The sequence below is a fragment of the Pongo pygmaeus genome, chromosome 11 (genome assembly GCF_028885625.2).
Source record: "Pongo pygmaeus isolate AG05252 chromosome 11, NHGRI_mPonPyg2-v2.0_pri, whole genome shotgun sequence".
In the NCBI taxonomy this organism is placed as follows: domain Eukaryota; kingdom Metazoa; phylum Chordata; class Mammalia; order Primates; family Hominidae; genus Pongo; species Pongo pygmaeus.
In genome coordinates, this window is record NC_072384.2 from 63,176,510 (window position 1) to 63,201,978 (window position 25,469).

The following is a 25,469-nucleotide window of genomic DNA, read 5'->3' on the forward strand; positions in this document are numbered from 1 at the left end:
TACACTTTATTTTTTTAAAAGAAATCCTATATAAAAACATATTGTATTTAATTCAAGTCTATTCTTAATGAGGTACTCTATTCACCAACACTGGTTGGTGAATAACTTCAAACTATATTTTGAAGTTAGACCAGAGGAAATCATCTCATATGTTAATATGTATTGAGTTTCTTGCATGCAAATTAAAGTAGAATTATAAAAAGAATTCTCCTGTACTGTCAAAATACAACATTAGCAGGCCCATGGGACCATGTCAAAGAATTAGAAAACCATTACTGTGGTAGCTAGTTTCCAAATGGCCTCCAATGAGCCACACTCCTCAGATATTTTTCAGTCCCTCCCACAGTGTGTCTGAGTCAGACCCTGTTATTCCCTTTCTCCAGTAGAATTCAGCAGAAGACAGACTGAGCCAGTTCCAAACTTTAAGTCCTAACAGCTTTGCCTTTTCTGCTTTTGGGGGCCTGACTTTTAATGTGAAGAAGTCTGCCTACCCTGCTGCAGAGGCCACATGGAGAGGTCACATAGAGAGAAAAGGCCCTGAGACTAGGGCAGGAGAGGCCCAGCTGTTCTGTGTCCCAGCTGAGCTCAGCCTTCCAGCTGTCCATCAAGGTACCCAGCATTTGAGTGACCACACTGGACATTCCAACACATAAATCCTATCATGGCTGCAGCCCCAGCCAATGTCATCTTGAGGAATTGCTCATGTGCACCTAGTCAAGGCAAATAATCATGAGAAATTATGAAATGTTATTGTTTTAAGCTACTAAGTTTTGGGGTATTTTGTTTGTTAAGCAGCAACAGATAACCAGAATTGAAGCCAAGGGTAAAATGGCATGAATAGTGAGTTTACAAGAGGAAATTTAGATGATAAAATGTTAGTAACTGAAGCTTATCCCTATGGAGCAAGGAAGAAAAACATTTATTAAGTGCTAACTAATTTATCCATCACTTATCTCATTAAACCTCAACGTTACACTGACAGAGAGTCTGAGTACCATTATTGCCCAGCGTCACACAACCAGGAAGTGGAAGAGCCAGAGTTGGAAGACAGGTTTGATTTCACAGCCTAGATGCGCTCATCCCATTATATTGGAGACTATGCAGAGGGCAGAAGGGACGGAGAGAGACTGACACATAGAGAAAGGCTTGAAATTTAATTATTTGTGATGAAAACCTTTCTTAAGCATACCTACACTTTAAAAAAATAGAACAGATGCAGTATTTCCTAACCTGTTTTAATGACTAATCATCATTATTATCGAATCGATATTGTAATGTGCTATAATATAGTGATACACTCAGGGACCTATACAGCTTACTAGATTCTATATTCAATGATCCCAAATGCTACATATGTTAATATTTATAGCACATATATAATATTTAGCACATAATATATATACTATACACATAAATATATATAGGCATATTTATTTTTAATTCCTTTTTCTGATTTTTTAAAATTATACTTTAAGTTCTACGACACGTGCAGAATATGCAGGTTTTGTTACATAGGTATACACGTGCCAGGTGGTTTGTTGCACTAATCAGTTTGTCATCTACATTAGGTATTTCTCCTAATGCTATCCCTCCCCAGCCCCCAACCCCCAACAGGCCCCAGTGTGAGATGTTCCCCTCCCTGTGTCCATGTGTTCTCATTGTTCAACTCCCACTTATGAGTGAGAACATCGATGTTTGGTTTTCTGCCTTTTTCTGATTTTTATGTATTTTTTGTTTCTCCCTTGCTGTTAGGCTGTGTCCTATCTCTAAGGAGGCATGGAAAGCTGAACCACCAAACTTATGTGATCTTTGTGAAAACAGAAGATTGCTTCTGAGTGAGAGACTACAGGGCTTTCCTATGAACAATGTTCATGAGATTTAGTACATGTGCCTTCTAACATAAAATTTCATGTTTGAGGTAGCTAACACTGCCAGACAAGTACATTCTAAATGAGAAAGTTGTTGTATAGTTACTGAATTCCCTGCAATATTGTGACTTTGTATAGGAGCTAAAGAAATAGTTTCTGTGTTGAGGACAGCCTGATGATTTTCAAATTGGGCTCAGTGAGGACCCAGGGCGCTGCAGAAACACAACAAAAAATGTTGGATAGATACTGCAATTAAGTACAATTAAGTAACTTTCTGCACATACTAAAGACTTAAAATTGTCCTTTCATTGCTTTTATACATTTTATAGTCTGGGGTTCTGAGTTTGACTCAGTGTGCAAGTAAAAAGTTCTACTGATAGGCCGGGCACGGTGGCTCACGCCTGTATCCCAGCCCTTTGGGAGACCAAGGCATGTGGATCACGAGATCAGGAGATCGAGACCATCCTGGCTAACACGGTGAAATCCCGTCTCTACTAAAAATACAAAAAATTAGCCAGGTGTGGTGGCACACACCTGTAGTCCCAGCTACTCGGGAGGCTGAGGCAGGAGAATCATTTGAACCTGGGAGGTTGCAGTGAGCCGAGATCAAGCCACTGCACTCCAGCCTGAGCGACAGAGTGAGACTCCATCTCAAAAAACAAAACAAAACAAAAAAAAGTTCATCTGTTCAAATACGTTTGAAAATCAGTAATTTAGGAAATGCACTGTAGTTGAGGAGGAGTTACAGAGCTGTGAGATTGTCTGGCAAAGCTACCTTAAATATTTTGCAAAATTTTATGTTCTATATGCAATAAGACATGCAATGCTTTAAAAAATGAAAGCTAACCTTTATTAAAGCAAATTCATATTGTTGATACTCTGCTGGTGGCCACTGTCTGACTCAAATAGCTACAATATTGGCAGGGCCTCTAAACTCAGTTCATTCTGTTTAGGAGATAAAAGACTTTTGAAAGCAAGTCATTACATCGTGGGCAAACGTATTTATGCTGTACAACACTGTACCATGTTATTGTTACCACCAAGGCATTCAGCAGGCTAGGGTTGCCCAAGAAGTTTCTAAATGCCAGTTTTAAAGGACATAATTTAAGCAAACCTTATACCTAGTAATAATTGCTTCTTTCAAAGTGAACTTAAGATATTCATTGATCAAAATGTGTACAGCTATCTTAAGGACATCTGCAATTACTGTTGTCATACCTCCAGTTAGGAAGTTCAAATGCTTAAAACTTTGTTAATGACTACTTGGAAATGTTTGAATGAAGGTCACCTGCCCCTCTATCCGCAGCTCATATACAGCCTTTTGTACACATAGCTCGGGGTCCTTTACAAAGAACACTAATCAAGAACAAAGTAACATTGTAGCAAATAATCTGGTCACAAATTCCATTACACTGTAAAAGCTAAATAAAAAATAACAGCTTTTCTGCCTGTATTTAAAAATTTAGATCACTTAGTGTCAGGCAATTCACATAAGAGAATTCCATAAGAGAGGAAGATGACAGGACCATATCCATTAACCAACACACACACACACACACACACACACACACACACACACTTTCACTAAATAAAATTGTGAAGAATGAATCTAGAAAATTACTACTCTACTTAGGGATAGGATTTTTCTACATAGTTTTAATATATCCTACCAAAAAAACTAGATAAACTGACTGCTCTGAAGATACCCATGAGCAAATACATTCACCCAAATTTAGGCAATAATAGAGTATTTCTCATTTAAACATTTATACAGTCTAAATTTTTGCTTAGGTTAACCAGCATATGTTCTACTAAAGAAATTTATGTAGTTTTTCTTGTTTAAGAAGAAAAGTGTGAATGATTCCCACTCCTATCTGTTGGGCTTCACAAATACACTTTGAACTTCCATAATCTTATAATCCATAATTTCTCTAAAATGTCTGTATTTGCTAAATAATTTTCCCTGGTTTCCGTCCAAAAAAACAAAACAAAAAAAACCCAAAAACCCTCATTTATAATCATCATTCCTGATTTTTAGGTAAAACAGTAACAACAACCAGAAGTTGTCACTTAGTGCATGCAGGAAATGACCAATTACTATAGCGTGAGGAATACTGTTTACTCCCATTCTTTCACTCATTCAACATCCTTAAAATTTGCCTAACACATGCAGGACAGTGTAAAAATGATTAAGAGAGAAGATTTGGAGCCAGACTTCCAGAGTCTGAATTTTAGCCCTACTTACTAATCATATGACCTCTGGTATTATAATTCACCTCTCTGGACCTCAGTTTTTTCCATCTGTAAAGTAGTACCTACCTCATAGGATTATTGTGAAGATTAAACGAGCTCATCCATGTAATGTGCTTCAAATAATGACTGGCATATAATAGGGACTCAATAAATATCAACTCTTTCTATCATAGTTTAGGCCCTGTGTTAGGTACTAGGAATGCAATAGTAAATAAGAATAGGCACATGCTCCACCCATGCTACACATTCACTCTAGTTCTTGAGTTTATGCATTATATACATTTTATAATATATTAAAACATAAGCTTGCCACCAGACAATGAAAATACCTTAAAAATGAGGAAATTTTTGAAATTAAAAAAAAAGTATTTTGGATAACAAATTGAAGGCAATATTTTGCTCTGTTTAAAGTTTAATACATTGTTGTTTCTGTTAAGGGGGAAGTTATGTGACAATAACATTATCAGTTTTCTCCAGAAGCCAATTACGGTTTCAGTTTCTTTTGTGATTTATTGATTACTTTAAGGCATTAGTATTAATATTTTAAGGTACCAATGCTAATGTTTTATATCAGAAAGTATCTATTTTAAGCATACAATTTTAAAATATTTATGTGATCTTAATCTATTCAGGGTAACCCCATCCCCTCACCTATGAATCTCTATCTATACGATGGAAGTCAGTGCAAACAACAACAACAAAAAAAGATTTTGTGCAACAGAAATTTATTTTACAGGACATTTTTTTAAAAACTTTTAATTTTAGGTACAGTTTTAGAGACACTGTAAAATTTTTTTATTTCAAAAATAACAGAAAAGCAATAGGATTTTTTAAAAGATCTAAGCCCAGTGTCATCTAAGTAATCCCTGGTTCTGGACTTAAGTTTGCATGAATGTTTTGCTAAACTGGAGCAAAGCGCTAATATGAATATAAGGATAATTTGAAAACTAGAGTAGCCAGGCCTCATTTTGAATAAGTGAGAATCTGGCTTGACCTATGAATGAATAATCTCGAGGATTTGGAGGAAGATGGAAAATAAGAGCTTCCCCATATAATTTTATTAACTGTTATTTTTATTTCCCCCTTTCTATCACTGATTTCATTCCATTTCTAGAACTATCATGGAGCTTGCATTACGGAATCTTGGACAGATTGCTATGCAATATTTAATATACTATATAATTATTTGTATTTGAAAGAAGACATTTTGGAATGATCAAAAGTGCTTGTTAAATTGTAATTGTTTATAGGCAAGAACCTCATGTTATTTGGCTTTAATTTTGATACAGTACTTGGCACCAACTAAGTGCTTAAGAAAAGATACATTATTGATGAAGATGTTGACATACTAATCAGGTTTTCACTCATTTTCAAGAGCATCAATGCTGGACCCTAGATCTATTTGTGTAGGGTAGTTCGAACTCTGATCCACTTTCATTCCTGGTATTATTAACTGGAGTGTTACCCAGTGTTCTATTTAACTTGTAAGTACCAATAAGATCAGGATGAAATGGATTGGGATGTTTCTGTAAAGACGAAGGGGAGAGGCAAGGAAATAAACATCCATTCTGTGCTAGACTCTAAGCTGAGTTATTTTTCATAGGCCAGATTTAAAAATAACTAAAAGAATAGAATTGGATTGTTTATAACACAAAGAAAGGATAATACTCGAGGTGAAGGATACCTCATTTACATGTGTATGCTTGTATCAAAATATCTCATGTATACCATAAATATATATACCTATTATGTACTCACAGAAATTAAAAAATTTAAAAAAATAAGTTTTAAATGTGAAAAAAGAGCAAAATGGTGATATTTATTCCCAAAGGAGGAGAGTACCGGTAGGAGACTGAAAACCATAGAGGGCACTTCAGCCCGGGATGAGAAGTTGAAGCAAGGTCCTTTAATGTAAACCACCTTTTATTGTAAGACTTTAAGCTAAAACATTCCCTGTGTTAAAAATGTGTGTTTGTGTGTGTGCATGCATACATGTGTACATACTCAAGAGACGTTTTATTCTATTTTAAGAAATGGTTTCCAAGCTAGTAAATAAATACAGTATTTCAGGCCATGACCTTCTTTGAAGTTGAAGTAGCCAACACTTGACAAACCGTATGACTTTTGGAAGCAGTTCATATGCCAAATAGTTCCTCAACATTCATTTTACAAACCTCATATACATTAAGCACCTGTCTTTGCCAGGTGTCAGAGTTATAGAGAACAATTTCATAACTTCAAGGACCTCAGAGTCCAATGGGACAAGATCACAAATAATTATCAAACGATGTGTTATGACTCTAAAGGTTTAACAGAAAAAGATGATTAACAACTATACAGCCCATGATAGGTTTTCAATTGACACTGGGAACAACAATCTACACAGTTCAGAAACATCATATATATCACAGCCCTTCTATGTTCCTAGCCCCACCATCAAATTCTACCAGCAGCTTTTGTCACTAATCATATCCTCTTCACTAAAAAGATAATCACATTTTTATAATTCATGAGTGATTAATCTGTTTTCATATATCATATTGGAAAATCATGTTATATTCCAGACTCCTGAGGCTGATGCTCTCTCTCTCCCACGTATATCTTAGTTTCTAAGAGAAAAATATGTGGTTTAAGCACTGATAATTATAAAGTCTAGTATAATGGAACATCCACTACACTACACACACACACACACACACACACACACACATACACAGAGAGAGACAGAGAGAGAGAGAGAGGGAGAGAAAAGAGAGAGAGCTCTACATTTGCAAAGATAAGTCCTACTCTAAACACTCTATGCAGAAAAGACATTTCAGTTCCTGCCAATATTCTGGAGGTACTTACAGCATAAGTGGACTGAGCTAGGGAGTCTTTCATTGCTTCTTCAACACCTTTTGTAACAACTATTTTAGCAATGTCAAGTTAGAGCAAGGTTAAGAACACTATTTTGAATTAAATGACTGAGATTAGGAATAAGTAGGTTTCCTTTTACAAATAATCAAATACATAACTAGCATTAACAACCAAACATAATATCTCCCCAAGACTCTTAAGGTTTAAAATAAATGAATCCTTAAGATCATTACTTAGCTAATTAATACTAACCCCTAGTTGCTGACTCTTACTCTTAGAGACATCTAGAGATAATTTTGGAGCTGCAGACATTTTTCCTGTATGCTAATGAATGATAATCTTATCCTGTTTATTGGGTATCCAGAGTTCTAAATAGCCAGGAGCTTTAAGGGAGGCATTGTGACATGTCACTCTAAATTGAGTGAGATTAGAAATGAAACTTTAATGGTCATAATGAAACGTGAGAAAAATAGGAAGGTATCCTATAAGAGCACAAAACTTGAACAGCTAAAGTTGTGCTCAGAACGTCTAGGTTCTGGAACTAATTCAGCTCCTTAGTTGAGCTGACCAAGGCAGGCCATACTCCTGGAGGGGCTCATCAAACCAAACTTCTGTTGTATGCCATGCTTGAGAAGATTAGATTGCCTCCACCTCCCCAATCAGAAAAACTGGGACACGAGACATGGCATAAAAGCTTGGGTTAGAAATCTACTGAGGAGGCAGAAGCTAAGCTACTAAATGATTTAAATTGCTTCTAACGGGCATTATTTTCTGCTGTTTCATCAATAAGGAAGCAGGCACAGGGGCCTCTGTACTATTTCAGAGGGTGGGAATGCTTTCTGGAGTTAGATTGTCAAGAGCTGCTTTTTAAAATAGCAATACTCTTATCAGAGTAAAACTTGCCTGCTGAGTCAAAAGGAAACTTGGCTTCATCTACCTTTAGAGCCCAGGAAAAATTTAAAATATAAAGATGCCTGGCATGTTTCCAGCTGTTGGCTACTACAGATACTTTTAAATATCCACTCTTTATTGTTCTGAATGTATATGGAAAACAGATATATATTGTAAGTGGAAAACAGAAAGAAGGCCATCTTTATAAGGCCAACAGACTGAAAGCAAACAATAAGAAACCTGTATTTTTCTTTTGTCCTCTGAAGAATGTGACATTACTGCAGACTCTCCTCCAAGAGAAAAAAAAAAAAAAAACAGAAATGGCTGCCAAGGTCTATTTCATTCCTTATGTTAATGAAGGGAAGGACCAAAAAGAAATAATATTTCCAATAAGGACACTGAATCTAGTACTAATTTGATGTCAAGTCCCCACAGATTTTTATTCAGTTCAATTTGAAGCCATCATAGAACTTTGTTTTAGGAAGCCTCCTCGCTCTCAGCAAATTCAATTAGTAGGGATGATACAATAGGTTCTCTAATGGTACATGACTAGCCTGAAAACCTACGCATTGATAAATTCCAATGAAAAATCCTGGCATACATACAATGCATAGAATGTGTCAGAAGAGGCATATCCTCACATAATGTTGGGGGTGTGTCAAACATCAGAATGTCAGAGGGAGTGTGTGTGTGTGTGTGTGTGTGTGTGTGTGCATGCACATGAGTATGTTTGGATAGGGTTTTCCCCAAGTTGTCTGAGTGAAGCTGAAAATTCAAGAGGAATTCTACAGAAGACTCGTGTAATTAAAAGAAGCCTAAATGTAACCAGCAACGAGTTCTTCCACTTGGCCAGAGTGTGGTGGTAGGAGGGAGGCAGGATTCCTCATTACACATTTTAGTAGGTCATGCCAAATAATGTAGAATATAAAAGGAATTATTCATACTTCAATAAAAAGATTTTGCAAATCTGTAATAGATGGTGTAGTGCACAATGAATTCAATTTGAGATTCTGAAAATTTTAGATATATATGGTAATTTTGTGATTTGGAAGCTTAAGAATGAAGTGCAAATGGTAGTTAGAGCTGACTTTCCCAGGTTTAATATAAACTTACAAGCTGGGAGCAACGTAACAACACTATTTGCCTATTCCAGGGTTTTCCAGAGAGGCAGGGAACTAGGTAGAAGCTACTAAAGGGAAAGAGGGAAGAAAAACTAGAAAACCATCAGCATTAGGACTATTTCATTCTTTTAATAGAAATAATGCCACAACTCTGTTTTCTTGGAGGAGTAAGTTGTTGTCTGCGGAATAGATATTACTGGGGTAGTCTTAGGGAGAACATTGCTAGTGGTAGGCAAGTTATTCCTCAAAAAGTAGGGAAACTCTTTAGACATCTCACAGGCCTGTCTGTGGGATGTCCACCTCTGTACAGAGGAATTGAGTGCTGGGACCCAGGCTGTGACAACCCAACACATCTGGCCTCCAGGGCACATGGGCAAATCTGGCTGATAACATCCAGTTATCAGTGGATCTTCTTAAGAAACAGCTCTCTCTCTCTCTTTCTCTCAGTCTTAGTCTGTTTGTGTTGGTATAAAGGAATACCTGAGACTAGGTCATTCATTTATAAAGAAAAAGGTTTATTTGACTCACAATTCTACCAGCTGTACAAGAAGCATGGCACCAGCATCTGCTTCTACTGAGGGCGTCAGGCTGCTTCCACTCATGGTAGGAGGCAAGGGGAGCAGGCATCTGACATGGCAAGAAAGAGAGTGAGCGAGAGAGAGCAAAGGAGGTGCCAGGATCTTTTCAACAAGCAGTTCTCATGGGAACTAAGAGTGAGAACTCACTCTCTCCAGCAAGAATGACACCAAGCCATTCAGGAGGGATCTGCCTGCACAATCCAAACACCTTTCACTAGGCGTTACCTCCAACATTGGGGATCAAATTTCAACATGAGATTACGCAGGGCCAAACAAACCATATCCAAACCACAGCGCTTGTGTTCAGATACCATCAGTGAGAACAGAATGAAGCAACACTTACTAGGAGTATCAGTTCTTTCACCCCTAAATTCGATTATGCTGTGAGTGTTCTTGAACCTTCATCCAACAACCCCTTGTGCCCCACGTAATGTTCACAGGAGTCAGAACAGCCACATCATGTATACCCACAAAAGAATCTTGGTCTGTTCATCTAACTTCGAAGTTCATAAATTTCTTCTTTTCTTACTAAATGCTCAGATGTTCTACAGTAATTACAAAAAAAATTCTAGTAAAAGAAAGAACGATAAATAAGTTCAGAAGATTTACTTAAAAGCTCAAGTTAATTTGTGTCTTTGGAAACAAATTGAGAAACAAGATGATGAAAATCACAATAGTGCAAACCAAGAAGAAATATTTTCTGGAAGAGCCTCTGGAAGAAATTTGAAAGGCACACTGTTCTATTATCATTGCTACTATTTGTTTAATAATTGAGATGAGCTAATATATTACTCTCAATTGCCAACCTAAACTACTAGGAAAATCTGTCCTCAGGAATCCAAATGCATTCTTTAAATGAATCACCAAGTGCAGTTCCATGTGTAAAATCAAACCAGATATTCTTCTGAAGGTGTGATTCAGATACTCATGAGCAGATAGAGCCCTCGAAGGGCCTAGAAATGTATCCAGATTATCCCTAGATATTGAATGAAACCCTAAGTCCCATCAAATGAAACACCATTTTGGGGGGTTAGTCCCAGAGAATCATGTTAAGTGGTCTGAAATATTTTGGTCAATTTATGAAGGGATAGACATCAACTGGCTTCTAAAAAGGGAAAGAATAGGCTAACTTTTTAAAAAGTATTTCTTACCAGGGTAATTAGATTATGATGATTTGTTGGGAAACACAAATCAGATGCAACTTTTTTCTTCTTCCCCTGAAGTAGTAGAAATTGTCACCAAAACATGTGGCATGTGCATAGTACAAAAACTCAAATTTTAGTCGTGTTATCAAAGCACCAAGATGTAAAATAAGCTTCAGGACTCATAAATGCAATTGTTGATATACTAATGAACAAAAAATTATCAATAAAGGAGGCAAAATATGTACTATATTTTTAAAAAGAATTAAGAGGCCAGGTGTGGTGGCTTATGCCTGTAATCTCAGCACTTTGGGAGGCTGAGTCCAGCGGATCACTTGAGGCCAGGAGTTCAAGACCAGCCTGGCCAACATGGTGAAACCTCATCTCTACTGAAATACAAAAATTAGCTGGGCATGGTGGCACAAGCCTGTAATTCCAGTACCTGGGTGGCTGAGGCATGAGAAGAGCTTGAACCCGGGAGGCAGAGGCTGCAGTGAGTCAAGATTGCACCACTGCACTCCAGCCTGGGTGACAGAGCAAGACTCTATCTCAAAAAAATACAAAAATAAAAAATAAAAAAAATTAAGGGAAAAACTGACTTATCACAGTCTGATCTTATTGAATAAAAGGAATCAACTCCCTCTAAAGAGATTTGTTATTTTGGGGCCTCTGCATAGCCTAAATATTTCTGTAGTGCTCTATTATTCTGCAAACTTTCATAATAATATTCAATACTGCATAATGTAATTTAGATGTGAAAGAACTGATGCACCTTGTAAGAGCTGCTTTACTTCCTTCTCATTGATGGTATCTAATAGGTGCAGAAATGTGCTGAATTGTCACAGCATACATTCAGTGAGAAAAAAAATCACTACAGCATAGAAATATTTATGGAAGTGCTGACAACATATCAATTAATAATACCTGCAACATACAAAGAGAAAATATTCTATCTTTTACAATTTGAGATAGCCAAGTCAAGACAATTTCATACAACCTCCATGTTGCAACACAGCAAATAATTCCACCTCTGGTGGACTATTCAGACTTGACTTAGATTTTGCTAACAACCCAAGACTGAAAAAGAGCAACAAACAAAACTGTGTATGGTGTGGCACCATCTATGTGAATCAGGAAGGTGGGAGAAGACATTTACATATGTTTGTGTATATAAATAATCTTATTAAACAGCTCTGTCCACAGGTAATGTGATTGCTTCTGAGGGCGATACTATGAGGCAGGAAATATATATATGTGTGTATATATATATATATATATTTTTTTTTTTTTTGAGATGGAGTCTCTGTTGCCCAGGCTGGAGTGCAGTGGCGCGATCTCGGCTCACTGCAAACTCTTCCTCCTGGGTTCAAGTGATTCTTCTGCCTCAGCCTCCCGAGTAGGTGGAATTACAGGCACCCACCACCACACCCAGCTAATTTTTGCATTTTTAGTAGACACGGGGTTTCACCATGTGGGCCAGGCTGGTCTTGAACTCCCAACCTCAGGTGATCCACCCGCTTCGGCCTCCCAAAGTGCTGGGATTACAGGCGTGAGCCACCACGCCCGGCTAGATTTTTTTTAAACTATGATTATATATTAACCACTTTTAAATGATTTATTTATTTATTCATTTATTTTATTTTATTTTTTTTGAAACGGTCTCACTCTGTCATTCAGGATGGAGTGCAGTGATGTGATCTCGGCTCACTGCAACCTCTGCCTACTGGGTTCAAGCGATTCTTCAATCTCAGCCTCCCCAGTAGCTGGAACTACAGGCATGCACCACCACGCCTAATTTTATTTTTTTAGATGGAGTTTCACTCTCATCACCCAGGCTGAAGTACAATGGTGTGATCTCTGCTCACTGCAACCACCGCCTCCCAGGTTCAAGTGATTCTCCTGCCTCAGCCTCCCAAGTAGCTGGGATTAGGGGCACCCGCCACCTTGCCTGGCTAATTTTTGTAGTTTTAGTAGAGATGTCATTTCACCATTGATAAGGTTTGGGTGTGTCCCCACCCAAATGTCAACTTGAATTGTATCTTCCAGAATTCCCATGTGTTGTAGGAGGGACCCAGGGGGAGGTAACTGAATTATGGAAGCTGATCTTTCCCATGCTATTCCTGTGATAGTGAATAAGTCTCACAAGATTTGATGGGTTTATCAGGGGTTTCTGCTTTTGCTTCTTCCTCATTTTTCTCTTGCTGCCACCATGTAAGAAGTGCCTTTCGCCTCCTGCCATGATTCTGAGGCCTCCCCAGCCATGTGGAACTGTAAGTCCAACTAAACCTCTTTTTCTTCCCAGTCTTAGGTATGTCTTTATCAGCAGCATGAAAACAGACCAATACAGTAAACTGGTACCAGTAGAGTGAGACATTGCTTAAAAAATACCTGAAAATGTGGAAGTGACTTTGGAACTTGGTAACAGGCAGAGGTTGGAAGAGTTTGGAGGGCTTAGAAGACAGGAAAATGTGGGAAAGTTTGGAATTTCCTAGAGACTTGTTGAATGGCTTTGCCCAAAATGGTGATATCAATATTGACAATAAGGTCCAGGCTGAGGTGGTCTCAGAAGGAGGTGAGGAACTTGTTGGGAACTGGAGTAAAGGTGAATCTTGTTATGTTTTAGGAAAGAGACTGGTGGCATTTTGTACCTGCCCTAGAGATTTGTGTAATTTTGAACTTGAGAGAGATGATTTACGGTATCTGGTGGAAGAAATTACTAAGCAGCAAAGCATTCAAAAGGTGACTTGGGTGCTGTTAAAAGCATTCCATTTTAAAGAAAAGAAAAACTCATCGTTTGAGGAGAAATTCAAGCTGCAGAAATTTGCATAAGTAGCTAGCTAGGAGCCTAATGTTAATCCCCAAGACCACGGGGGCGGGGGGGGGGGGGGGGCTGGGGGCGGGGGGGGGGGGGACGGGGAAATGTCTCCAGGCCATGTCAGAGACCTTCAGAGCAGCCCCTCCCATCACAGGCCCAGAGGCCGAAGAGGAAAATGTGGTTCTATGGGCTGGGCCCAGGGTCCCAGTGCTGTGTGCAACTTAGGGACTTGGTGCCTGCCCTGTGTCCCAGTTGCTCCAGCCAGGGGTGGAATGATATGGTTCGGCTGTGTCCCCACACAAATCTAAACTTAAATTTTATCTCCCAGAATTCCCCCATGTTGTCAGAGGGACCTGAATCAGGGGGAGGTAACTGAATCATGGGAGCTGGTCTTTGCTGTGCTATTCTTGTGATAGTGAATTAAGTCTCATGAGATCCGATGGATTTATCAGGGATTTCTGCTTTTGCTTCTTCCTCATTTTTCTCTTGCCGCCACCACATAAGAAGTGCCTTTCACCTCCTGCCATGATTCTGAGGGCTCCCCAGCCATGCGGAACTGTAAGTCCAATTAAACCTCTTTTTCTTCCCAGTCTTGGGTATGTCTTTATCAGCAGCTTGAAAATGAACTAATACAACCATGTTGGCCAGGCTGTTCACTTGCTAATTTTTTTTGGTATTTTTTGGTAGAGATGGGGTTTCACAATGTTGGCCAGCCTGGTCTCAAACTCCTGACCTCAGGTGATCCACCTGCCTTGGCCTCCCAAAGTGCTAGGATTACAGGCGTGATTGACCGTGCCTGGCTTAAAAAATAATGTTGTTTTTTGTTTGTTTGTTTGTTTGTTTGTTTTTGAAGACTAAGTACATTGTTGAAGAATAAGTTAGCAAGCTCTGGAAGAACCGTTCTGAATTGTAGATGTCAGGTTGTTTTTGTTTGTTTGTTTTTTGAGATGGAGTTTTGCTCTTGTTGCCCAGGCTGGAATGCAATGGCATGATCTCAGCTCACCGCAACCTCTGCCTCCCGGGTTCAAGGGATTCTCCTGCCTCAGTCTCCCAAGTAGCTAGGATTACAGGCGCCCACTGCCATGCCTGGCTAATTTTGTATTTTTAGTAGAGACGGGGTTTCTCCATGTTGGTCAGGCTGGTCTCAAACTCCCAACCTCAGGTGATCTGCAGTTATTTTAAAAAGGATAGTCTGCTGGGCACGGTGGCTCACACCTGTAATCCCAGTACTTTGGGAGGCTGAGATGGGCAGATCACCTGATGTCATGAATTCGAGACCAGCCTGACCAACATGGAGAAACCCCGTCTCTACTAAAAGTACAAAATTAGTCGGGTGTGGTGGCACATGCCTGTAATCCCAGCTACTCAGGAAGCTGAGGCAGGAGAATTGCTTGAACCCAGGAGGCGGAGGTTGCAGTGAGCTGAGATCGTGCCATTGCACTCCAGCCTGGGAAACAAGAACGAAGCTCCATCTCCAAAAGAAAAGAAAAGAAAAAAAAAAAGTTTACTCTTTGGCCAGTAGACAAAATGACGACTTACGAGTTTTAACAAAGATAGTTTAAAGACTAAACACAACTTAGTGAACCCCAGTACTACTATTGATTAATTTTCTGTCCTTGGGCAATTAGCGGCTCTATACTCATCCTGAAAATGGGTGTAATTGTAGGTATGTGTGTGTCTATGGTAAGGGATAGGCTGGAGGCTGGGTGTGATCAGGACTGAGGATGTAGTTGAGGCAAGTGGGTCTTATAAAGGAATGGATCCCCAGGAGTCTGTATTAAGTAGCCTTCAAAACCTGACAAGATTTTGAAGATGGCAAGTCCCCCCTAACCCCACTTTAAAAAGTAAAAAGAACAATGACAGTTGAAGATCGTTCTGTTGTTAATCGTTCCTTTCTTTACAGTGTCTCCTTCAGCTGGCTTCCAAAGCTGCTTCATCTATGATCCTCTTCTTCAGTTATACAGATGCTGAATACTTTTGTACATTTCCATGGACTTACATATCTGAAAAGTTATCTAAGATCCTTATTGTTTATTAAATTCTAGTATATATATTTTATGATTTACTTAAAATTTTACTGATACAAAACTCTAGCCAGGCAGCCATTAGCTCTTTCCCCCTCTATTTATTAATCATAGGTATTTTTCCAAAACAGTCTTAATTCTACTGATTTTATTTATATGGGCAGCCAGTAGTAAAGCATCATTTCTTTTCCTGTTCTCCTATATTTAAACCAGCTCTAAATCTACTTGTAGGCCAGAGATTCAACTCAGGTTCATGAAACAGCGCTGCCCTAGCAAAAATCTACTAAACCTATCTTTAATCTTCAGGAAAGTTTAAATGTTACTCCAGATTTAAAAATTAAGCTATGTGAGTCAACACTCTAGCCACAAAAATGCAACAAGCAACAGATTTCCTTCAAATGAATTTGCTATTTCGTAGTTAGTTCAACAAACCAATAATGTGGGTTCTAACATTGCGTCACACCAGTACTATGGTCTGTTGATATTTACATGAAGATACCCTGGAAGTAAATTGTAAACAACTCCCCAATCTAAGCTGACTGTCTCCTGTGTGGAAACTGTTTCCCCAATGGGCTGGCGAAATGGACTGTAGTTTTGTATAGTAATTCAGAAGATAATTGATGATTTGCCAAGAGTCTGTTTGTGAGTTGCCACTTGTTATTATTTTTTTATCCACTCCAGGGACACATTTTCAATTTCACAGTCTTTTGCACATTGTGGACAGTGCTGTTTAATTTCTTAAAGGAAAGTGCACATTCTCTTTCTATTGTAGTTAGACTAGTGGCTCTCAAAGAGCAGGCAGGGACTATATATCCAGGGAGTAAATGCCTAGGCTCACATTTGCATGCTCACTCCATCCATAGCCTTGCGGCTTAAGAGGGAATTAAGGAAGAGCCATTCTTCATGTAAGAAAGGACACCTTTGTGTCTCACAATCTTAGATGTTCTGAGGGATAGTAAACATTCTTGAAGATACTACTCTTTAATTGTTTATGGATTATTTCTATTTTACTGTTAAAACATGAGTTTCTAGCAGAGTTAGGGAAAATTTTGTCAGGAAACAGTTGTTTTCCTCCTACAGACTAACATTCCTGCAGGCAATGCAGCAAATTAACCAATATAAATGTTTCCTTCAAAACACAGAAATCTTTTATCTATTTAGGGACAGATCACACAATATAACATGCTGAACTATTTCTATTAAGCCCAAAGATGACAAAAAAAATTGAAAAGAATAAATCCATTATAAAGAATTCATATCTGCTGCTTTGTGAGCAATCTATAATACACCGTATTGTGCAAACTATAGGAGATGATGACCTAACAATACAGAATGTAGAGAGGGCTTTTGACAACAGAAAATCATAAGAGAGAGTATCATTTAATGGAGAGTGAAAAAAAAAATGATCCTGGATTCTTTTTCCCCCTTTATTTGTTGTATCACTTTGTAAAACCTCTCTATGCTTTGCTCTCTTCATCAGAAAAATGAGACCTATGGTTTTATTTTTATAAAGTGCTTTAGGATTTAGGAGAACCCAGAATGTATTATATGATGAAAGCCACCATGGTGCATGTCACATGACTATGGCAGAAAAGGAACCAAAAGCAAAACATGAATCAGCAATGAACACTCATTTTGTTTGTTTAAAACCCCAGGATGTGCAAATATGTGTCAGAGCTGAAGTTGACCCTCTTCCTTTACAATCACATATTACTCTATCAGGTTCTGGTTTTGAAACCTGAGTTTGGTAGAAAGAATATGGATGCAGGAAGGAGTAAAGGACAGGAGTAAGAGGGTTTCTCTCAAGCAAACCCCAAGTCACTAGGGGTGTCACCAACAGCTTCACTAACAATCCCTTAAAGGACTAGAGACAGAGGGCATTATTAGCCTTGCCTCTTCGCCTTCCTCAAGCATTCCTTTATTCCCCCAAAGGATTATACATTGACAGGGCAAATCAACAAAGCAGGAGCCATTTCCTTCAACTGTCCAAAGTTATATGGGTTTTTAGAACCATAGGACGGTCAGAATTGGGAATAATACGGACCATTACATTGAGGGGTAGGTCAAGATGATGTATTAGAAGCTAGGAGTTCTAGGCTCCAATGCTTATTCCAACATTAATTTACTGCATTACTTTCAACAAACCAAACTCTCTGGACCTCTATTTTCTCAACTGACACTGAGGGCAAGGAAGGTAGATAATTAGTTTAAATGATCTCCTTTTAAGACCTAGAATTCTGTTATTCTTTGAGTACATGGTTAATGACCCAGTGGAACCCAAGATCCATGCCTTGTGGATAAAAATATCAAGGTAATTTTCTAATCCAACTCTGGTATCAGGATGACAGAAGTGAGGACACAAAGGCTCAAAGAAGTACCACAATCACACAGCTAGTGGCAAAATCGGAATTTGACTTTGGGGTTTGAACATAAATTTGGATATACCCCAGAAGATTTCCTGTAAACTTTCTGACTTGAGAAGTCTAAAACTAAATTCACTAAAAAAAAAAATTTGAGACTCACGCACAATGGCTATATATTTATGTGTGTGTATGTGTGTGTATATATATATGTGTAAAAATGTACAAAATATAATCAATGTATACTGTATTTATCAAATGAATGCTATTCCCATCTGAGCCTGTTTTCCTTTCTGTATTCTCTATTTTTAGTTAGTGTCACCCCAGAGGCCTAGTTTCCAGAAATAGAAGGCCTGTTATCAGTCCCTCTCATTCATCCCACTCTGAACCACTCTGCATTCACGAAGACTCACCAATACAACTGATTCCATCTCTGACTTCTTTCCCCACTCTACATTCTTTCTTTATCCCCAACATGTTTGTATCATTTAGGTCTTCATCTATTGCTTCACCTGTTCTCTCCTAACTGGCCTAACTGGTTTCCTTTCTTCTGAATCCCTTTTCCATACTATCCCCACCAAAAAAAAAAAAAAAAAAAAAAAAAAACTTTTCTAAAATAAAAATGTAAACATATCTTTGACCCGTTTGAAATCTGTCAACATTCATTAGTTTACCCACAGGAGGAAGTCTAAGCTTCTTAGTGGGAAAAATTAAACCCCTTCTGTCCAAGGCCTGCATTTCCAGCTCCACTCCCTCCATTCCCACTTAACATCCCATGTTTCTGTAAGAACAAATGTTTGCAGTTATTCCTCAAGTACTGCATACCACCGTGCCTTGGCATATGCTAGTATCTCAGTCTGGAAGTCCCTAATCCTTTCCCATTGTTTACTTGAAAAATCTTATTCGTCTTTTAAAATCCAAATAATTTATTCCTCCACTGGGCTTCATCCAACTCTACATTCCCCTTAGGGTTAATCATATCCTGTTCTAGGCAGCTTCTGTACTTTGGACAGGCTTCCACTGCTGCATTCTTCACACTGTGCTGTAACTGTTTATTTGTATGCCTTCCTCCCTCACAAGACTCTGAAACCTTGAGGGCAGGAACTGCATCTTCATCATCTCTGCATCCCTAGCACAGAGCCTGGAATATAGATATGTGTGTACGTCTTTGAATAAGTAAATAAACAAGCAAACATTCATTCACTCAACACCTATTTTATTCAATGTCTCACAGAGTTCAAGGAAAGAGAACACCCCTACCTCCAACCCCTCAAAAAAAAAAAAAAAAAAAAACCCTCCACATGTAACAAACAAGAAAAATATCTGATAGGGATATGAGCTATCTGGATACTTAAATTGGTATAATAGAATGGAGAGTGACTGGGTGTCTATAGTGGTTCACATTAGCAGAAAAGTCATCTTCCAACCCATGAATGACAAAGACTGTCTCACATTGGGACCCAAACAAATAGTATTTAAAGACACCATGGGGCTAAAGGAAAGCACCTAGGGAGAGCATGTAGATTAAAAAAGAAGGGTCAAGCCCTGGGAGCCACTATAACATAAAGTTCAAACTGAAGAAGAACCAGTAAAGGATACCAAGAAGAAAACCAGGAGATTGTGATCAGCCAAACTAAGAGAAGAAAGTATTTGAAGAAGGAGACAGTGGTCAACTTTGTGGGACCCTGGTAGAAGCTGAAATAAGATAAAATATTCAATTTGCCACATGAAGGACAGTGAGTGGTGAGCTGGATAAAGGCTTTAGGAGTTGAGATAGGAATGAAAGCCTGATTTGAATTGAATTCCATCTCTTCATAAGAAATCATGAAAGTATATTACATGGTAATAAAACACATTTTCCCCCTCTCTGTCCCGTTAAAGCAAAGCTTTAAATAGGTAAAACTTATAGGAGATTTAGTAGGCAGGGCGCAGTGGCTCACGCCTGTAATCCCAGCACTTTGGGAGGCTGAGGCGGGCGGATCACGAGGTCAGGAGATCGAGACCATCCTGGCTAACACGGTGAAATCCCGTCTCTACTAAAAAATACAAAAAATTAGCGGGCGTGGTGGCGGGCGCCTGTAGTCCCAGCTACTCGGGAGGCTGAGGTGGGAGAATGGCGTGAACCCGGGAGGCGGAGCTTGCAGTGAGCAGAGATCGTGCCACTGCACTCCAGCCTGGGTGACAGAGTGAGACTCCATCTCAAAAGAAAAAAAAAAAAAAAGACATTTAGTATAGATTTCAGGAAGAATTTCTTAGCAGCATAATTAACAAAAAAGGAATATATATATATATATATATATATACTATAAATTCTTATTACATAAAGGAAAGATACTCATCCTGCTGTGAGTATTAATGTGATAACTCGTTTTACTCATATTTTCTCAACTGAAAAAAAGTTGGTCCCCCAAAATATGGGGTGCATTTCTTAAAAATCTACATAACTAATAACAACTAAACAAACACTACTTCAGTGTTTTGTTTTGTTTAAGAAAGGGTCTCACTCAGTCGCCCAGGCTGGTGTGCAGTGGCCCAATTACAACTCACTGCAGCCTTCAACCTCTCAGGCTCAACTGATCCTCCTGGCTCATCCTCCCGAGTAGCTGGGACTACAGGCGCATGCCACCATGCCCAGCTAATATTTGTATTTTGTATTTGTTGAGACACAGTCTTCCTATGTTGCCCAGGCTTACTTCAGCTTTCAGAAACCAATAAATAAGAATGTATTTCTATCCTTTACATCTTATATATAAATAAGAAATATGTATTTGACTTCATACACATTGTCCGAATAAACCTCTAATTTTTATATTTGTGGATTAGAAAGGAAACCATTTAAAAATTTGTAGATTAAAGATAAGATGAAATGGCACAGTCTATAATCAAACTTTCAGTCATAGCAAAGCTGAATAAAACAATTTCTTTTTACAAATTCTACATCTCAAGTTGCTCTTGTGGCTTTCTTCCAAAGAGATGAGAAAGAGTTCACAAGTCATAATCTGCCAAACAAACTCCCAAAGAAATGAAACTTAATATACGTCAAGATGTTAGCCTCTATTTCCCTAGTGACAATAAAATTCTTTATTCTCTTCTAATTGCTGAGGACTTCTATGATTAAAAGTGATTATCCTTAGAATATGGGTACGTAGGATTTAATAGAAAAGTTAACTTAAATTCTTGATCATAACCTACTAATGGTTATAGAAGCATTGATGCCCACTCTTCCAAGGACCAAAAGATATTTAAACATTTTTACATCAATGAAGTATCTAAATAAAAAACAAGAATTAATATTACAAGATTTATGTTCTTTATTATATAGAAAAAGATGTGCAAGAAGGTAATTCTGATGGACAGCAAGCAGCTTCAGCAAAACTAGAGTGATCTGCTTGGGTGCATCACAATAACTTTATAATGATATTAGAATAAATGTGATCCTTTTTAAATTTTAGCTGCCACAAAGCATTATGTCAAGTACTAAAGTGATGCTGTGTTAATACTACAGCACACAATGTGGCTGGCAACTTTGAGTTAGAATAATAGAGTGAGAGAGGTTTTTTAAATGAGTGTTGGTCACTTAGAAGTAAAAAAACAAACCAACCCCCCACAACATAGAAACAAGTACCTTAACAGTGCAAAATAGCTGCCCACTGGAGTTAGTGGTAAGTATATAGTGTAATGATGTCATCAACTAAACAGCATGTAGTGCTATATGAACATAGATTTCTGAGTCCAGATCTGTCTATGTTTATTTAAACTGCCTCATATTCAAATTTTAATTATTTTACAAGTCATCTTTCCAGTGTTTAGCTTATCGATAGCTTACTTATAAAAGTCTGCTTTTTAAAAAATTTTAGTTGACAAATAAAAATTTTGTATATTTATGCAGTATGACATCATGTCTTGGTCTATGTATATATTGTAGAAAGATTTAATCAGGCTAGTTAACATACTTGTCACCTCACCAACTTATTAAAGTCTAACTTTTAAATTCATCCACAATGTATATTTACTTTTTAATGAATGAAATATTCTCAGCAATTCAATATCTTCCTCAAAATACATTAGACACCTGATCTAAAGCAGTTCTTTTGATATATATGCACAATACAGTAAAACAAATTTGGCAAAGAGAAAAAAAGACATTAGCCTTTACGACAAGACTGTTGTCTGTAGTTCTGTTTATTTTTGGAGAGTCCTTTTTAAAGAATGCTATTGGTTTGTTTCAGGAGCATAATTAGCTCATCAATAATATTTAACCAACCATAGCATCAAGATCAGTCTGGAACTGGAACTACTGTATAACACGGTGATTCCCATTATCTATCCAGCTGGCGTGACTTGGCAAATGGTATTTTACAAGATATTGCACCAGCTTGTGATCGCCCAGAGATGCAATGTGCTCACTTTCTGTGAGTGCTGAAGGTGTGGCGTGTAACCTCTGTTAGCTGCCATCATCCATTTTGCTACACTCTCTCAACTGGCAAATATTCCATGTGTTGCTCAGTTGAGAAGGTTTTATAAATACGAGACAGCAAAAACAAAAAGCATAGATAAAAAGGAATCAACCTCTGTGGCATACTAACCATTTAAGAAAGTTGAAGAGATCATGCAGAAGAATCTAAACATGCAGAAAAGGGACTCACGATGATGGAAATACATCTTAAGCATTTGGGGTGGGAGATATGTATATTCTGAACTCAGAGCTCTACATAGTGATATCTTGTGACAAACTACCCTATCCTTTGCCTCTTGATCTAATAAAAAATTGGTAGATTTACAGTCATTTACACAGCTACCTCTCACTGGTCTGTGATCAGTCGACATATTAGTAACTGAAGGATAACTCACAAAATTACCTATGTAGTTTTAAAAATTGATCACCCATAAACATTTTCCAGAAAGTAACCAAAAATCAAAAGTTCACTTTTCTAGGTTTTCTTGTAGTTTTTTGTAACTAGAGAGGATTTTTACTATAAGTCAAACACCCATAAAAATGTGTTCAGTCCTATAAAACATCAAATAATTACGGCTTCTGATTCACATTAAAAAGCAGGGGCTGATATCAAGTCACAAAATAGGTGAGTATTAACATGACAAGGATATGAAACATGCATGTAATAATTCTGAAGTTTTCATCATAACTTATCTCAGATAAATTTAGTACAATCTCTTCATAATTCTGTGAGTCATTGGCCAACTCATTACTATAATATAATCAATATATTATTGAGATGGAAATATCCTGGCAATATGGCAAGGCTCTAGAAATGCCAGTTTCTAAATTGATGTCAAAGTATTACATATGTGTCATAAACGGCTAACAAAGGGATGCCAAATCATCCCTGTTGCTGAGATAATTGTTTTACTTTGAAGTTTCTCCAGATCTATTGTGTTAGTTCCCAGGTCAGAGCTATCTGCCTCTCCTCTGTCCGTTTTCTCCCCTCATTCTTCAATCACAATGTAGAATTAGAAAACTATTTGACAATGAGATAACGAGTTATTTCAATGGCTCTAAAAAAAAAAAAAAAAACTACTTGGTTGATTTTGTTAAAAGAAGAATCCTTGATTTGCTTGCTAAGATTTACTGAGGAAACTTGGTATATTGTGTGACTCTATGATAACCTTCAGAAAGCTAGGAGACTAAAGGATGAGGTTGGGGCACATGTTTATAGGATGAAGTGCCCCTATTAAGAATCTATAAGAAAGGCTTTCATGCCTTAGTTACATTTTCTGTCTCCTCCAATTAGACTCCTCCAATGCTACTGAAGGGCTTTAATACAGTGCCCTGCACACAACAGGTGTTTCACAGATATTTGAAGAATGATTTATTGAGGAGGAATCCATAGATGACCTCATAGAAATTCAAGGAAAAATCTACTATGTGAGAAACAAAGTGCCGATTCCACGCTTCAATTCCATGATTCTGGCACAACACATAACAAGACGTAACAATTCCATGATTCTGGCACAACACATAAAAATTCCATGATTCTGCCACAACAATAACAAGAAAAACAGCCATGATGATGTTTAGAAGTTAACTTTAAACTCTCTGTTGTTCATAGAGTCATATGTATATTTTCTCTCCCGGGTGCAGAGTCCTTAGTTCAGTGTCGTTTGAGAAAACTGTAAATATACACACGCACACTCTGACTTATTCTCTCTTGTTTTGCACATTTCTTTGAATGAGATGTATTTTACCTTAATTTCTTTAAATGGCCATTTCTGTAACTTTCCAAAGAGGAAAGAGATACAGTGAAGTGCAATAGGGGACCAAAAAGTTACATTTTACATTACTGATGTATCTTTAATGCCAGTGCATATCTGGTTAGACTTTCTGATCAGAAAATGTAAGTATGTGTGTGAGGATAGGAACTGAGCAGCTTATGACAGAAAAATATTATTAAAAAAAAAGACATCCCTTATTTAGAAGAGATGCCGGTAGGAAGCTTTCAAAATTAACTTGCCCTAAATGTGGAGCCTTGGAATTGGATCTGCAAAGTGTAAATAAACACCTACCTTGAGATGTGGGATTCATTTGAGGATTTCTTCAAATGGAAACATACTTGCGAGACACTGGGTCCCTGAGGGGAGAAAGCTATAGAAACAGGTTTCATTTTTACTGTTTCCTGTAGTAAGTTGAATCTGACAGCTGATTCTCTTCTGGACAAGGCAAAATTTTTAAGCCAAGAATATAAACATAGTCAATTTTTCTGTTTTTGTTTTATCGTAGGTGGTGCCTTATTCCAAGATTTCAGTGTACGACGCTCAAGTTCAGTGAACTTTCCAAGATTACTATGCATTTCCCAAGGAGAAGAGACATACAAAAATTACTCTGCCAATTACATATGCTAGTTTCATTAATACCTTCATTTAATTGACTGGGATTTATGAAAGATCTAGTAATGAAGCCATACTGTGCCATAACTTATCCCACCTTGCAAGGAGAAAATGGAAGCTCAGACGGATTAAAACTATATGCTGTCTGGGGCAGGGACAGGGTCTGTTTTGTTCTTCAGTGTATTTTCATGGCCCTACACAATGTAGTGTGGTGGTAATAGAGCACAGCCATTTGGAGCTCAGTGTCTGGAGTCAGACAGACCTGGCTTGGGGCAGAAGCCTCAGGTGAGGAAACTGAGGTTAGGCTTTAAAAATAAAGACCTAAAGGTGAACATGTATTACAGATAATATCTCAGTTTCCTCACCTCTTAAAATGATATGAATATCTAATAAAGTGTTGGATAATGAAATAATACATGTAATGTGATCAAATAGTGTCTGCTACATAGCTAACATTTATTAATAAAATTCTCATCATTATCCTCATGTGGCACTTGGCATCATTATTAAATGAATGGCTGAATGCAGCTATTATACACAAAATCAGAACCCTGGTTTTCTCACTTCTCTCTCAGTACTCACCTCCCTTACGTGATACTATACATGTAATTGGAAGTTAACTAAAAAGATTGATGAATTTAGTTTTACCAACTCCAATTTAGTATCTCTTGCAGGCAGGTGGGAGGGAGGAGCTTTCCATACTTATGTTTTGTGCCAG

The 25,469-nt window shown here is 37.9% G+C and overlaps 1 protein-coding gene across 4 annotated transcripts in view; it reads right to left on the minus strand.

Moving 5' to 3' along the window:
- Positions 1–25,469, minus strand: part of FIGN (fidgetin, microtubule severing factor) — a 144,636-nt gene that overhangs the window by 41,389 nt on the left and 77,778 nt on the right. The window lies entirely within an intron of this gene.